The 13453-nt window shown below is 58.0% G+C and overlaps 1 protein-coding gene across 4 annotated transcripts in view; it reads left to right on the forward strand.

Annotated features, from left to right (window-relative positions):
• The first annotated feature begins 767 nt into the window (after window positions 1–767).
• The window catches only part of CORO2A (coronin 2A), a 53592-nt gene continuing 40906 nt past the window's right edge, over window positions 768–13453 (forward strand). Inside the window, exon 1 of one of the 4 annotated variants that reach the window (XM_070519153.1) lies at window positions 768–876. The gene's annotated coding sequence lies outside the window, so the exon portion shown is untranslated. Of the gene's footprint in view, window positions 877–1236; window positions 1368–6381; window positions 6505–9480; window positions 9610–13453 lie in introns of those variants that run through there. The other 3 variants (XM_044779153.2, XM_070519152.1, XM_044779154.2) reach the window with 3 other exon arrangements.

The following is a 13453-nucleotide window of genomic DNA, read 5'->3' on the forward strand; positions in this document are numbered from 1 at the left end:
ATTCAGCCGGCCTCCTGAGCAGTCCCTCCAGGAAGCCTGGGTCCCGGCCCCAGGGCAGAGGTTTTGAGGGCCGGACCCAGGGACTGGGCTTTGGACCCAGGGAGCCAGGGAGCCTGTGAGCAGGGGAATGGCCCAATGAGCAGTGAACACTGAGTCGCAGTGTTGGCCCTGGCTGTTCATTCCATGGAGATCATCAAAAGTCCCCAAATTCATAGCCACTCTAAGTCTTAATTTCCTTATCTGTAAAGTGGGGGTAATAGTAGTGGCTAAGTAAAAGGGTCATTAGGATTAAATAAAACAATAGATGTAAAGTAGTACATAGTAGGCCCTGTTATTCACTCAACAAATATAGAGTGCCTACTGCGTGCCAGGCAGTGTTCTAGGCCCCGAAGATACGCAACTGAACACAACAAAGAGCTCTTCTAGAGAGAGGCAGTGTGGTGGAGTGGAGCCACACTGCCTGGGGGTGAATTACTAGCTGTGTGACCTTAAGCGAGGTACTTAACCTCTCTGTACCTTAGCCTCCTTGTGTGTAAAATAGATTAGCAATAGTGAACCTCATAGGCTTGTGTGACGGGACAGTGAGGCAATGCATTTAAGGTGCCTGGAACAGTGCCTGCTCGGTAAGCGTCGGGCGGTGGTGTATGAAAACGCCCCCCCATCTCCTCAGCATCGCCTAGGGTGCGCAGGCCCTCGAGCCGGCGAGACTGGGCAGCAGCGCCCCCTCCCGGCTGCCGAGCGAAGGGCGGCCTCCCCGCGCTCCCGCGGCCTCCCGCCCCGCTCCTCCGGGCGCCGGGCCGCCCCCGGAATTGCTCCGCCAGCCGGCTTCCGAGCGCGCCTCCCGCGGAGGCTCCGCGTGGGCACTTGGCCGGGCCGGTAAATGACATCTTCTCGTCTAACGCTCAAACAACCCTTGGAGGCGGACCCGGTTACTGTTTCCATTTCACCCAGGGGGAAACTGAGCCTCCGGGAGGTCGAGTCCCTCGTCCGATGCCACGCAGCGAGGGAACGGCGGGCCGCCAAGGCAGGCGGGTCCGGCGGTCCCCAGCCGCCGCGCGGTCGCCGGGCAGCCCGCCCCATCCCCGCAGCGTGCGCGCGCCGGTGCCGTGCGCGTGTGCGCGCCCCGAGAGCAGCTCCGGGGCCAGCGGCGCGGCCGGGGGCGTGGGCAAGGCGGGGTGGCTCCCGCGCACTGGCGGGGCGCGCGGGCGGGGCTTGCGCCGGGCCCCTGGCCCGCCCACCGGCCCCGCCCGCCGGCTGCCGGGGAGGCGGCGGCGCTGGGCGCGGGGACTCGGCGGGCGGCGAGGAGCGCGGAGCCGGAGCTGGACGCCGCCGCCGCCGCCACCGCCACCTGCGCGGCCGTCATCAAGGTAGGGCGGCCCCGCGCCGCCGCCGCGCCTTCCCGGTCTGCGCCGTGTGTGCGCTCTGCGCCGCCGGCTGCAGCGCCCGGGGAGGGATGCTGGGGCTCGGCGCGCCGCGGGGACCCGGCGGGGCGCGGGGGACCTGGCCTCCAGCCCCTCCGCGTGACCTTGCACAAAGCACTGCTCCTCTCCCGGCCTCAGTTTCCCCATCGGGAGAGCGGGCGCGGTGGTGGCCCCTTCCTCGCGGGGCTGTTGGGAGGGGCCGCCCCAAGCTCCAGGCTCCCGACGTCTCGGGGCCCGGATGGGCACTGTCTGCACAGTCCACCCGCAGTGAGGGCCGCTCACCCTGGGTGTGGCAAGCAGGTCCCGACAGGCCTCCTGGGGCGGGGGGGTCGGGGGCGGGTGTGTGCCCTGCGGGAACCGTGTTGTGACTTTCCCCCTCTTAGCCGGGTGACTTGCTGGGCCGGTACGGGAAATGGGAAGCTGAGGACACCCCCAGGTCCCTGTCGAGCCGGCCTGGGCGTGCAGGGTGGGGTGGTCAGACTCTGCCCGCCAAGTCTGCCTCGCGGTCTGGGTTTGCGGGAGCTCTTGTTTGGAGGTGGTGGGCCCCTCAGCGCAGACTTGTGTGGACCGGATCCATGCAGGCAACCTGGATTTAGGGAACGGTATGGGATGGCCTCTTGCCCTTCCCTGCCTGGCCGGCTGCTGGCGCCCAGCTCTGTGTTCCAGCCGGGTGGGATGCAGCTGGCTCACATCCGTGTGTGGACCCCAGAGAGGCTGCAGTGCCCAGAGAGCCGTGTCTGTGTGCGGTTGGGTCTGAGACAGAGCGCGTGTCTGATGGACTGTGGCTCCAGACTCTCTGGGTAGAGAAGACCCCTGGCATCTGCCCTAGCCCCTCAGTAAGATCCCCTCTGGAAGGTCTTGCTGCCCCATTGCACGCCCCATGTGATGGGGACCTCACCAGCTATAAACAGAGCTGGAATCTGCTGGGGCTGCTCTGGGTGCATAGACAACATCTGACCCCTCCTCTCCTGGGGCCATTGTCTGGTCCCTAAATCTGCCGCCTCCTCCCAGTTGGACAGCCCCAGGCTCCACCGTTTCTCCTGCCAGAGCCACAGGGAACAGAGGCAGGACGGAGGGCTGCGGGGGCTGCCACAGGGCGGGCAGTGGTCAGGCGGGGCTGGTTCAGAACCCACCTTCCTCCCCCAGCCGGCGTGTTGCCATGCTTCCTGCTCCCCCTGCGCACCCTGGGGTTGGCAGCTGCCTTGGAGGTCTCGCGGGGGGGGGGGGAGGGGGTGCGTTGGAGGACCAGAGGCACCCTCTCCAGCCTTCCTGCCCCGGAGCCTCTGCCCTGTCCTCCCCTGCAGCCAGCCCTGATGGTGGGCCTGGCTTCTGAGAATCGAATCTGGGCCTTTTGGTCTCTCTTGTCCCCCTCATGACCTGCCCTGGCCCAGGAGCCTCCTCCCAGCTTAAGAAGGGAGGGAGCTCCTGGGCAGTGGCGAGCTCTGTGTCGTCGGAGGTGGCGAGCAGAGGCTGGATGTGCACTGCTGGGGGTGACTACTGTGCGTCTGGGATTCTAGCGCGGAAGTCGAGTGGCTGTGACTTGCCTTCTAGCTGTGGTGGAAGCTGCCCAGAACTTGGAGTGGACCACAGATGAGTGTTATTATCCCCTCGTAAAAGCAAGCTCAGTGTACGAGCTGGTACCGGGGCAGCTCCGACACACAGGCGTAGGTGCTCCCTGAGCCCCCATCGTCTCTACGATGTCTCATCCGACCCGCCTGCCTGTTCGGCTAGTCTGAGCCCTTGGGCGCGATTTAGGGCATGGCAGATTCTGGTTCTTAAACATTATCCTGCCCTGCTAATAATTTGAAAATGCACCCTGGAATTAGGGAATGTCCAGGCTGAAAGGGATCTTAAGACATCATCTCATCCAACCCCTCATTTTACAGATAGGCCTCCCCTGTCCCCAGAGGGGACGTGACTTGTCAGAGGTCACAGCAAACCAGCAAGTAAGCCCAGGGATGCTGATGCTAAGACCAGAGTGTGTGTGTGTGGGTATGTGTGTGTGTGTGTTTGAAAACACATACCGTATAGTGAATGAAAGCAGTCTGTGTTTATTCCTATAAAATTAGCAAAAATCCATATCAAAGGATCACCCTCTGTGCTGGCAAAACTATCCGGGTTGTCTGGTGCGTTTAATTTTGCAGGACGATCCGTAGCTTGTTGCAAAAGTCTGTGAAAATGAGCCTACCTGTCCTTTGCCCCTGGCCTTCTACTGTGAGGCTTACCCTAAGGAAGTAATTAGAGAGAGACGAGTGGAGTGCTGGTGTTTATAAGAAGTTGTCTTATAGTGGAGAAGCTCTTGGGGTTTTACCTGAGGCTTACTAAGCATTTCCTTTGAAAAGTGCAGCTTAAAAATAGTGGCACGAAAGCGTCCCTTGCTGGAGGCTGGCCAGCGTGGAAGCAGTGTGGTCAGAGGAAGGGAGTCAGTGGACGCAGATTCCAGGTGAACTCTCCCTCTACCCCACTGTGTGACCTCACGTCAGTCCCTTCCCCTCTCTGTACCTCACTTTCCCCATCTGCGAAATGGGGTAGAGTCAGTGATTGCTGAATTTCTTCAGCTCTGACAACCCACCTTTCTAGACTTAGCAAATCTCTGCAGCTGAAGCCTTTACTGGAAGGAGCGGTGGACACAGGGATGACCAGAGGGCGTTCCAGCCTCCCTCTCGGCGTTAAAGGAATCCCCTTAGAGGCGAGAGGCCAGCCTTCTTCCCCTGGGAGGGGCCTCCTTCAGCCCTAGACCTTTATTATTTCCAAGTGGAGGAACCTGGATTATTTTAGAGCATAGCGTGTTTTTGTTTTTATCTTCTTTACCAGGTATCAGGGGACGGAGATTCTTCAGGAGAACCAGAAAATAATTCAGCAAGATCTTGTAATTATTATTTAAGTCTATGGTCCGTGCCTCGCCCCCTTCAGAACAGGCTGGAGGTGCTTTGCGATCACACCTAGTTGAAGAGTAGGTGACTTCACTTCTGTAGACCAACATTTATTGGGCACCTGCTGTGTACTAGGCCTTGAGGTGCCTTCTGGGCTCTGCAGGCTGCCCTGGGAAGCAGAGTAGGTTAAACTACGTGAAATGGTCAATATCTGACTGTTTTCGACTGGCAAGAAATGGCAATTTCACTTGGTTCTGCCTAAATGGTAAAAGATGTAATTAGAGAGCGGCGTGCTCCCCACCATCATTGAGAGATGGGCAGGGTGCGGCGGGGACCAGCAACATGTGATTATAAGCTTGGAGAAGTCAAGGAGGAAGGACATGGGAGCCTCCCCTTGAAGAATCAGTAATAATAATGATAACAGCTGACATTTGCTGGGACGGACCACGTGCCTGAGTCAGTCCCAAGTGCTTTCCATCCGTCCCCTTAGTCGTTCATCCATTCCTTCATGAAGTACCTACAAAGTGCGAGGTATTTTCTAGGTGATGGGGGTGGGGTCTTGACAGTAAACAAAACAGACCAAAAAAATCTGTCCTAAAGGAGCTTACAACCTAATAGGACAAAAAGACAGACAGTAAACAGGTGAAACAGATGGTGATCGCTGGGATAGAGCAAGTGAAACGGAGGAGGACCTTTGGGTGTGTGAGGGGAATGGAAGGAGGGGTTGCAGTTTTAAATAGGGTGATTGGGGGCATCATTGAGAGGGTGACTTTTGGGCAAAGCCTAGAAGGAGGTGAGGGAGTGAGCTGGGCTGATTTCTGGGGAAAGAGCCATTCAGGTGGAGGGAACAGCCAGTGCAAGAGCCCTGAGGCAGCGCCATGCCTGCGTGTTCAAGGAGGGGAGGAGCAGGCTAGAACAGAGTGACGGAGAGGGAAGAAGAGACAGGAGAGAGAGGCTGTGGAGAGGTGGTGTACCCCATCCTGTACAGTATGGAATCCTGTAAGTTTGTGAGAGAGTTACTATTTTTAGTCCTCTTTTTTAGTTAAGAAAACAAAGAGGTTCAGTAACTTGCTGAAACAGTGTCTCACCGAGGGGCTCAGGCTCTTGGTCCAGGGCAGTGGGCGCCGTGGGAGGCTGTGAACAGAGCAGGGCCTGGCCAGACCTGAATGTTGGTGGGATCCCTCGGGGGTTCAGAGAGAAAGCTGTAGAAATAGCCAGGCCTGGGGTGATGAGGTTGGACCTGGGCAGTGAACCAGTGAAGGTGGGGGCCGAGGGCCTGCCATGCTTGGTGCGGTGGGTAGGGGGCCCAGTCCAGGGGAGCAGGAAGAGAAGGAGGAAGCCGGGCTGGTCTTGGGCTTATTTATTTAACAAACGCTTGATAGCACTTCCTATGCTCAGGCACCACCTAAACCTTGCATACATAACGCATTCAGTCCTCAAAGCAACCTGTGGGATACTGTTACTTATTATTACTCCCATTTTCTCAAGTGGGTGTATTATATTGTATGTAAGTTGGGTTTCAATAAAGTTTACTTACAAAGAAAATATATTTGTTTTTTCTGTTATAAATACTTGATGATAATGGAGAATTTAGAAAAAGACAGGAAAACAGAAAATAAATTACCCACATCTCTTTTCATCTCAGAGCCTCAATGTAAATTTTTGGTGTATTTACTTTCAGTCTTTTTTCTCCTATTATCCCCATTTTACAGAAGTGGACACTGAGGCCCAGAGGTCAGGCAGCTCGCCCAAGGTCATACATTTGAAACCGTGTCATCTAGCTCCAGTGTCCTGGGTCTCGCTCACTGTGCTGTGCTGCCTATAGGCACACCCCACCCTGTCAGAGTTGGTGGGATCCCCTGAGACACCCCCCATCCCCTACTCCCCCTGCCCCCAGCCTCATTTCCCAGACAGGGAAAGTGAGGCCAAGTGAAAGGCAGGGCCTTGCTCAGCATCTCCCAGCCCATCGGGAACAGACACGTGAGGTCTTGTTCTAAGAAGAAGAGATAGGGGGCTGAGAACTTGGGCAGGGTTGGTGTGACAGCTGCTTCCAGCCTGGCCTTGAGCCCGGAGCTCGCAGGGGCTGGCAAGTGGCATGACCTTGCCCACAGGGAGTGCCGGGACCGCCGGGGCACGCCTCTGCTCCCTGGGCCCGAGAGTCTCACCCCTCCAGCCATCCCTGGGTGGGAGGCGGCTCCGTGACGGGGAGGGTGAGTTTGGGGCCTCGCCAGGCCTGCAGGCCCCCTGGGAGTTGTCTCTTGTACTCTGACTGTGCATTTATTTCTGGCTCTGGTGCCAGCAAACTCCTGGGCCGCTGCTGCCAGGGATGCAGCCCTGGCTTCTGGGCCCAGCACAGCCGCTGGGTGAGCCTCGGGCCGTGTCTTTCCCTCCCCACCTGCAAAATGGCATCATAATGGTGCCAGCCACAGGATGAAGTGAGATGTAGGTGGGGTGCTGGCCTGGGGCGGGGCACTGGGGTGCCCCATAATGGCCAGCCAGGGCTGCCGTCCCTAAGGCTACCCCAGGGTGCTGGCCGGGGCTGGGGACTGAGCCTGCCCCAGCCGGAGCCCTTCCACAGCGCTGCCCCTGCCAGGTGGGGCCCAGCCAGTGCCAGAGGAGCTGGAAATGCACCTCAGGCGGTGGCTTGGCACCCGAGATTGCAGACCGCAGGGGACCCACTGGAATGAAAGAAGCCACACTTCTGAGGAGGGAGACCAGGCCCGGCTGCTGACGTGCTCTGTGGGCAAGTCCTCTCCCTTCCTTCTGCCCCTTCTCACTGTAAAGCGGGGCGAGTATTCCTGCTTAATCCTCAGACTGAGCTTCGTGCCAGCAGCCGTCTGCTGAGGCTTTTCTGTGCTTGGGGAGCGCAGATGGGGACAAGCCAGGCCCGTCACCGTTCAGGGGCCGCAGCCTGGTGGAGGGGCTCCATTCTCATGGGGAAGCCCAGGAGCTGTGGGCCCTCAAGGAGGGGCCTCTCCCCCCGCCTGGGGCCAGGCAGGGTGGGGGGCTCCCTGGAGGAGGTGACGCCTGAGCGGGGTTGTTGGTGGGGTTTGGAGTCAGCTAGACTCTGAAGGGGAGGGACGCCAGGGCAGTCACCGGGGCGGTCGCCCTCCTCGCTGAGCCTGTGGGATGGAGATGATGACGGCTGCTTTGCCCGCTCTGTGGGCTGTTTGGGAGGCTCAGCACAGGAGAAAGAGTATGGAGGGCTGTGTGAACTGAACCACCGGGTGCCTCCCGGGGTTGTGGGTGGTAGTCCCAGAGCCCCAGGGGTTGGGGATGTGCCCGGCCGGCGTCTGGGACCGGGGAACGGTCGGCCTGTTCTGAAAGGCCGACAGTCTGAGCCGGCAGGGGTGGACGGCTGCCGTGCACCTCACAGCCCTGGCCTCGAGTATTTCTGTGCAGGGGTGTGGCTGTGCTCAGAGGGGTCCTTGAGGGCAGCTGCAGCCCTGTCCCAAGGAACGGGGGACAAGTGTCCACAGAAACCCGTCAGGCCCAAAGCACTGCGTCCTGGTAGAGGCCTTGGGGGCCTCCGGAGGCTGTTGGGACCTGCCGGGTGAAGGGAGGAAGGACGGGGAGCGCCGTGAGGTCACCGAGAAGAAGCCAGTCTGAGCAGAGAGGTCCGCGTGTCGCATTAACTGGGAAGTCAGGGAAGAGAGCCGTGTGTGTGGAACAGCCTATTTGGGTTTGAATATGGGAAAGAATACGTCTATACCCAGGTAAATGTAGAAAGGCGCTCAGACACACATCCAGCCGGCTGACTATCGTGAGATGGCAGAATTTTGTTTTCTCCTTTTTTCTGCATTTTTAAATCTGTATATGCAATAGACATTTTATTTCTCTAGAAATCGGGCTGTAAGTGATATCCGTTACACTGTAATAACAACGTAGACAGTGTGATCATCTGGCCAGTCTGATGGCACGAGGTGGAGGGTTTAAGGAGGCACCCAGGGCACGAGGACTTGGGTGAGGCCTGGGTGACGTCCCAGTGCTGGCCTCCCACATGGTTGCGAGCAGAGCCCAGGGGAGGCTGACGCAGGAGCGCCCTGGAGGAGAGGTCTCTGGGGGTCTCGGGGAGGGGGGGGGTGTCGCAGGACTCTCTTCCTGGGACAAAGAGGGCAGTTTTAAGTGGCTGTAAGCACAGTCAGCATTGTGACCAGACTGCCCTGGAGCCGGAGACCACACGCTGCATCAGGGGTGTAGGGTCGGAGCCAGAAAGCTGAGGGTCCCGCTGAAGTTTGGGCCACCCCCTGGGTGGGACTGGGACAGCCAGCCTGGGTCCAGAGGGTCGCCAGCCTGGGGACGGTCTGTGCCTTCAGCCTCCGCGACGCTTCATGGTCCCCCCTGCGGGCCAGACCTCAGCGGACCCTTTTCCCTCAGTGATGCGAGTTCTCGGTCTTGGTCCCCGGGACTCCACAGGCCTTCCTGCCTCTCTGTAGAGAAAGAAAAGAAACTAAGCGGCTGCCGCATTTCCTTGAACGTGGGCACCATCTATTGTGAGATGTACCATTATTTTATAATCCATTAAGAAAGAAAAATACGGCAGACAATTAAACTATCATTATCCCAGTTGCATCCCGGTTTCAGAGATGTTAAAATCTTAAAAACTGTGGGTCTTGGAATCAATTAGATATGACACATGGCAGGCCCCACACTAGACTCTGAATGTACATTCATTCATTTCATCAGTACAGCAAACTCTTGGCTAGATATTCTTGTTCTCTTTTTACAGATGAGGAAACGGGCTCAGAGAGGTTAAGTGACTTTTGCAAGGTCACACAGCCAGCAAGAAGCAAAGCTGGACCCTGCTCTAACTAGATTTGAACCCTGCTCTAACTAGATTCCACCACTTTTTTCTCATCCCACCTCACAAAGGAAAGGCTCCTGAGTGCTGGCCCTTGGGAAGAAGAGAATGTTCCCACTGCAGAGTAAACGGATGTCAGTTCAGAAATGCCCCAGTGGGCTGGTCATTAAACTCCCAATGCTCTGAGTCACAGGGGAGGCCTGGGAGGCGGCAGGCAGATAACAGGCAGGAAGGAGCGTTGGAGCTTGTCGGCTGGGCCATCGGCCTCACCCTGGTTATGACTGTTACCGGGAGTAGGAGTAGTGCCCACCTTGGAGAGACGGCAGAGAGGGGCCGCTCATTCATTCCCTGAAAAGTCATTTTTCCGTGTAACTTTTTGAATGAGGTCTTTGTTCGTGAGCTGATCGCTGTCTGCATGTGAAGCTCAGCTCAGTGCTGGGGACGCAGAGCAGAGCAAGACGGACACCAGCACCGCCCCCGTGGGCTCTCCGAGAGTCCCCAGAACCTGGAGCAGGTGCCTGAGGGGGAAGCGGGGGTGTGGGAGCATGCAGAGCAGAGGAGTGTGCCCAGTCCATGGTCACTACTGAGGCCGCTCCGAGGAAAGGACTTGGGAGCTGAGCTCTGAAAGATGAGTAGACAGTAACCAGGTGAGGGGGGAGGGGCAGGCTGGGTGAGAGAAGGAGCCTGTGCAAAGGCCCTGAGGCTGGAGGAAATCGACCTTTGAGGAATTAAAAGCACTGAGTGTCTGTGGCTCTGATGCCCAGACAAGGTGAGGCCGGAGAGGTGGTGTGGGCAGACCCTTGGGCCCTGGAGCCGTGGCCATGGAGTGGGTGCTCAGATTTGCATCTTTTGAAAAAGTCAGAGGCAAGATGATTGGTGGCTGAGATTAAGTGGCCAGTGAGAGCAGGTGGCAGCAATGGGAGTGGAGCTAAGTGGGTGGTTTGAGAGATGTTTAGGTGGTGGGGTGGGATCAGTGACAGAGGGAGGCCACGTGGGCCCCCCGGGGTCTGCTTGCGTGGCAGTGCCCTTCACAAGGCCTGACTTGCAGGGGAGGTGTGCTGGGGCGGCCCAGCTGCCGTGGGACAGGCTTCCCCGAGGTGCCATCTATCCTGCTCTGGTCTCTGTCCGTGTTTTCCCAGAAGTGCTTAGAGATCCTGCTTCACCCGGCGTTGGGGTTTTGCCAGACGATGTGGAAACAGCCAGTGGAGAGGATTTTCGGGTGTTGCTAAGAGTGGGGCGAGGACCCGTCAGCCTGTGGGAGGGAAGCGAGTGAGGAGAGAAGGAGACAGACGCGTGGGGAGAAGGATGCACCTCCTCATGGGTGCAGACCTGCGGGAAGGGAGGCCTGGTCTGGTGTCCCAGATTCTGGAACAAGAAGACATTGCAGTGTGTGGACATCACGTGGCCAGACCCCGTCCCCAAAGCTGGCCTCTCAGAAAAGCTGGAGCCGAGCTTGGTGGTGGAGTCGAGGCCTCGCTGAGTGGGCTCTGTTGTCCTGGAGAGAGGTCTCTGGTCCAGGGCTCTCTCCTTGGGCCTGAACCTGTCTTAATTGGTCCATCGGGGGTGCTGACAAAGGGCTGTCACATCTGGAAGGTGACAGGAAGCTGGAGGTGGGGAAGATGTGGTCAGCCAGGGGTGCTTGAGTTAGTGACTGTGGAAGCAGGTGGAACTTTCTCACACGATGACAAAGTGCAGGGTGTGGCCGAGAGGAGGGATGGCCGACGTCGAGGAAAGGAGGCTGTTTGGAGATGAGGTGGTCCTTGTACGGAGGGGAAGCTGAGGCTGGCGAGGCAGTGCGACTTGTCTGAGTTCACACAGCGAGGAAGTGGGTCTCCTGGTGTGGTGCTGTGGGTTCCAGATTTCAGAGGCGGTTCCTTTCCTGAATCGTCCTCTGGAGATGAGAACATGATGCTGCTGAGTCTGCAGCCCGGCAGAGGAGTCCTAGCCGGCTGGGGGATGGACGGGAATGCCGGCGGGAAGACTTCCTGGAAGAGGGAGCGTCTAAGCTGAGCCGGTGGCAGCTGGACGTTACTGGGAGGAGTTACTGGCAAAAAGGAACAGCACGAGCGAAGGGCTGCGGCGGGCAGCGCACTGAGCCTGTGTGGGACGTGAGGCCAGGCCTCCCCTTCCGCAGGTCTACTCCCCGTCAGCCTCCCTGTCTCCTCATTCTCCTTCCTCCCTTTCCCCTCTTTCCTCGCACATACAATGGTGTTTGGCTCAGGCTAAGGGAAATGTATGAGGTGCCGGCCAGAGACCAAGGGCAGGGGTGGGAGCAGCCGGCCCTGGCAGGGGGAGCGATTTGTCACTGACGCCGTTTACAATTGCAGGCACATCATGATAGTAAAAAGTCAGACTTTTTGAGTTTATTGTTTTTAAGTGCTCTGGAGAAAATGCACCCACTTGCTGTCTGCACCCAGGCTGTCTGCTCGCCTGCCTCCTGCCCGTGTCCCCCTTGCCCCACCCCTCTTCTTGGTTTACTCCTGGGCCAGACCTGGGCTTCCAATGCCCAGCTGAGAAGCCGTTGGAGGTTTTGGAATAGGGGTGCCGCCGTCTCATGGTAGCCCGAGTGGGGCTCAGCCCAGGAGAGGTGCGGGCAGAGACCAGGAGGACAACCTGGAGGAGGCGGGAAGCACCTGGGAAACGGCGAGGATCGGAGCAGAGGAATGGAGCTGTGGGGACAGGAGCAGAATTTCAGGCCCAGGCCTCAGAAGGCCCAGGGCCTGGCTCCACAGCTGCCTGCCCCACGCCGGGTCTGGGCCAGCTCACCCGGGGGCCCGCTGGCCACAGGCTCCAGGTCCTGCGTGCCCAGGGCTGCGGGCGGCGGCAGAGGCAGCGTCCTCAGGCTCTGGGGAGCCCCAGATCTCACCCCCTAAGCATAACCTTCCATAGCGGTAACGCCCCTCAGGGGTTCCTCCCCAGCCCTCGTGGGCACTCAGACAGCAGCCCGGGAGCTGGGTTTGATTCTGCCCATTTCATAGCCGAGGAAACCGAGGTCAGAGTGACTCCCAGAACCGGGGCCTGCTGATGGCCCCCTGTCCCCTGTCCTATACCATTTGTAAGCTCTGCTGAGAGGCACATCTCCCTGCCATCCACAGCCACCCCTCAGGGCCAGCAGTGACCTCACAGCACTGGGGAGGCAGCCCCAGAGGGCCCAGAGGTGCAGGGACCTCCCACGCCTGGTGAGAGGTCCAGGAGCGGCTGGACTGTGGCTGGGACATGAGGCAGCCGGTGTCAGCCTCAGGGACCAGAGATCTGCCTGCTCTCCGGGCTCTGCCACTGACCAGCCAGATCACCTCGGCCAAGTTCCCTCCTTCCTGGGCCCTCGTCTCCTCCACTGCTAAGTGGGGAGGTTAGACCAGATGGTCTCCACCCTGCAGCCTGAAAATCCTCTCTGGGAGCCTCCCATCTTCTATTCTGGTGGCCTCCAAAGTGAGGAGTACCAGACACTCACTGGGGTGCAGGAAAAATATGACCTCAACAAGAAATAGTTCAGCTTGCTCACATTTACCTGAGTATACGTCCTCCCCGTCAGAGTGTCGGACAGCTTCGTGTCTCGTGTCTCCAGACGTCTCTGGAGAGAAGGGATGACGAGGACATCCTTACTCTTTGGTCCGTTTTTGCTGCTTTATCCCAATTAATAAACCTGGTTAATTAATCCAGGTTAATCCAGATTAATTAATCCAGATTGAGTTTATGGATTATATTAACCAGGTTCAACTAAACCAGCCCTCACGAGATGGACAGTGGTTTTAGAAGATTCCAGCAGAACGCTGGGCTGCTGGTAATTGTAACAATGCCCGTACACGTGGACGAGACAGTGCGATGGTTAACACTTGGGTTTCCAGCATGGTCACTTCATCAGCCACAAGACGAGGAAAAAAAACAGTGACGAGCTAGTCAAGTCTGACAAGGAGCCAGCCCAAGGTTTTTTTAAATTTGGGGACACTGTTTGAAATACAGATTTACATCACTCTGGTTAACGACGAGCCTCGCCTCGTGGGTGTGCTGTGCCGTGTGGCCTCTGAGGATGGTTCCTTGTATAGAATATAAAACATTGGGGGAGTGAGTTCAGCTTTTTTCCCTTTGGAAGGAGTAAGTGATCAAAGAAGTTTGGGTCCCACTCTCTAGCCTCCTGATCTGTTCCGTGCTGTCGCCCCCTCTGACACGCCACCGCGTCAGTGATTGCTTTGTACGAGTAGGGCGCAGTTTCTCCATTTGTCTCCCCGTTCCCAGCGCAGAGACCCCGTAGCTGCCTCTGGCCCAAGGAGCCCAGCATGGGCTCTGCCTCCCTCCCGCTGGGGACTAGGTGAGAGTGGCTTGAGCTGACGTGCTCCTGTTCACCCTTCCATCGTGGGCTG

Source organism: Equus asinus, chromosome 10 (genome assembly GCF_041296235.1).
Source record: "Equus asinus isolate D_3611 breed Donkey chromosome 10, EquAss-T2T_v2, whole genome shotgun sequence".
NCBI classification, from domain to species: domain Eukaryota; kingdom Metazoa; phylum Chordata; class Mammalia; order Perissodactyla; family Equidae; genus Equus; species Equus asinus.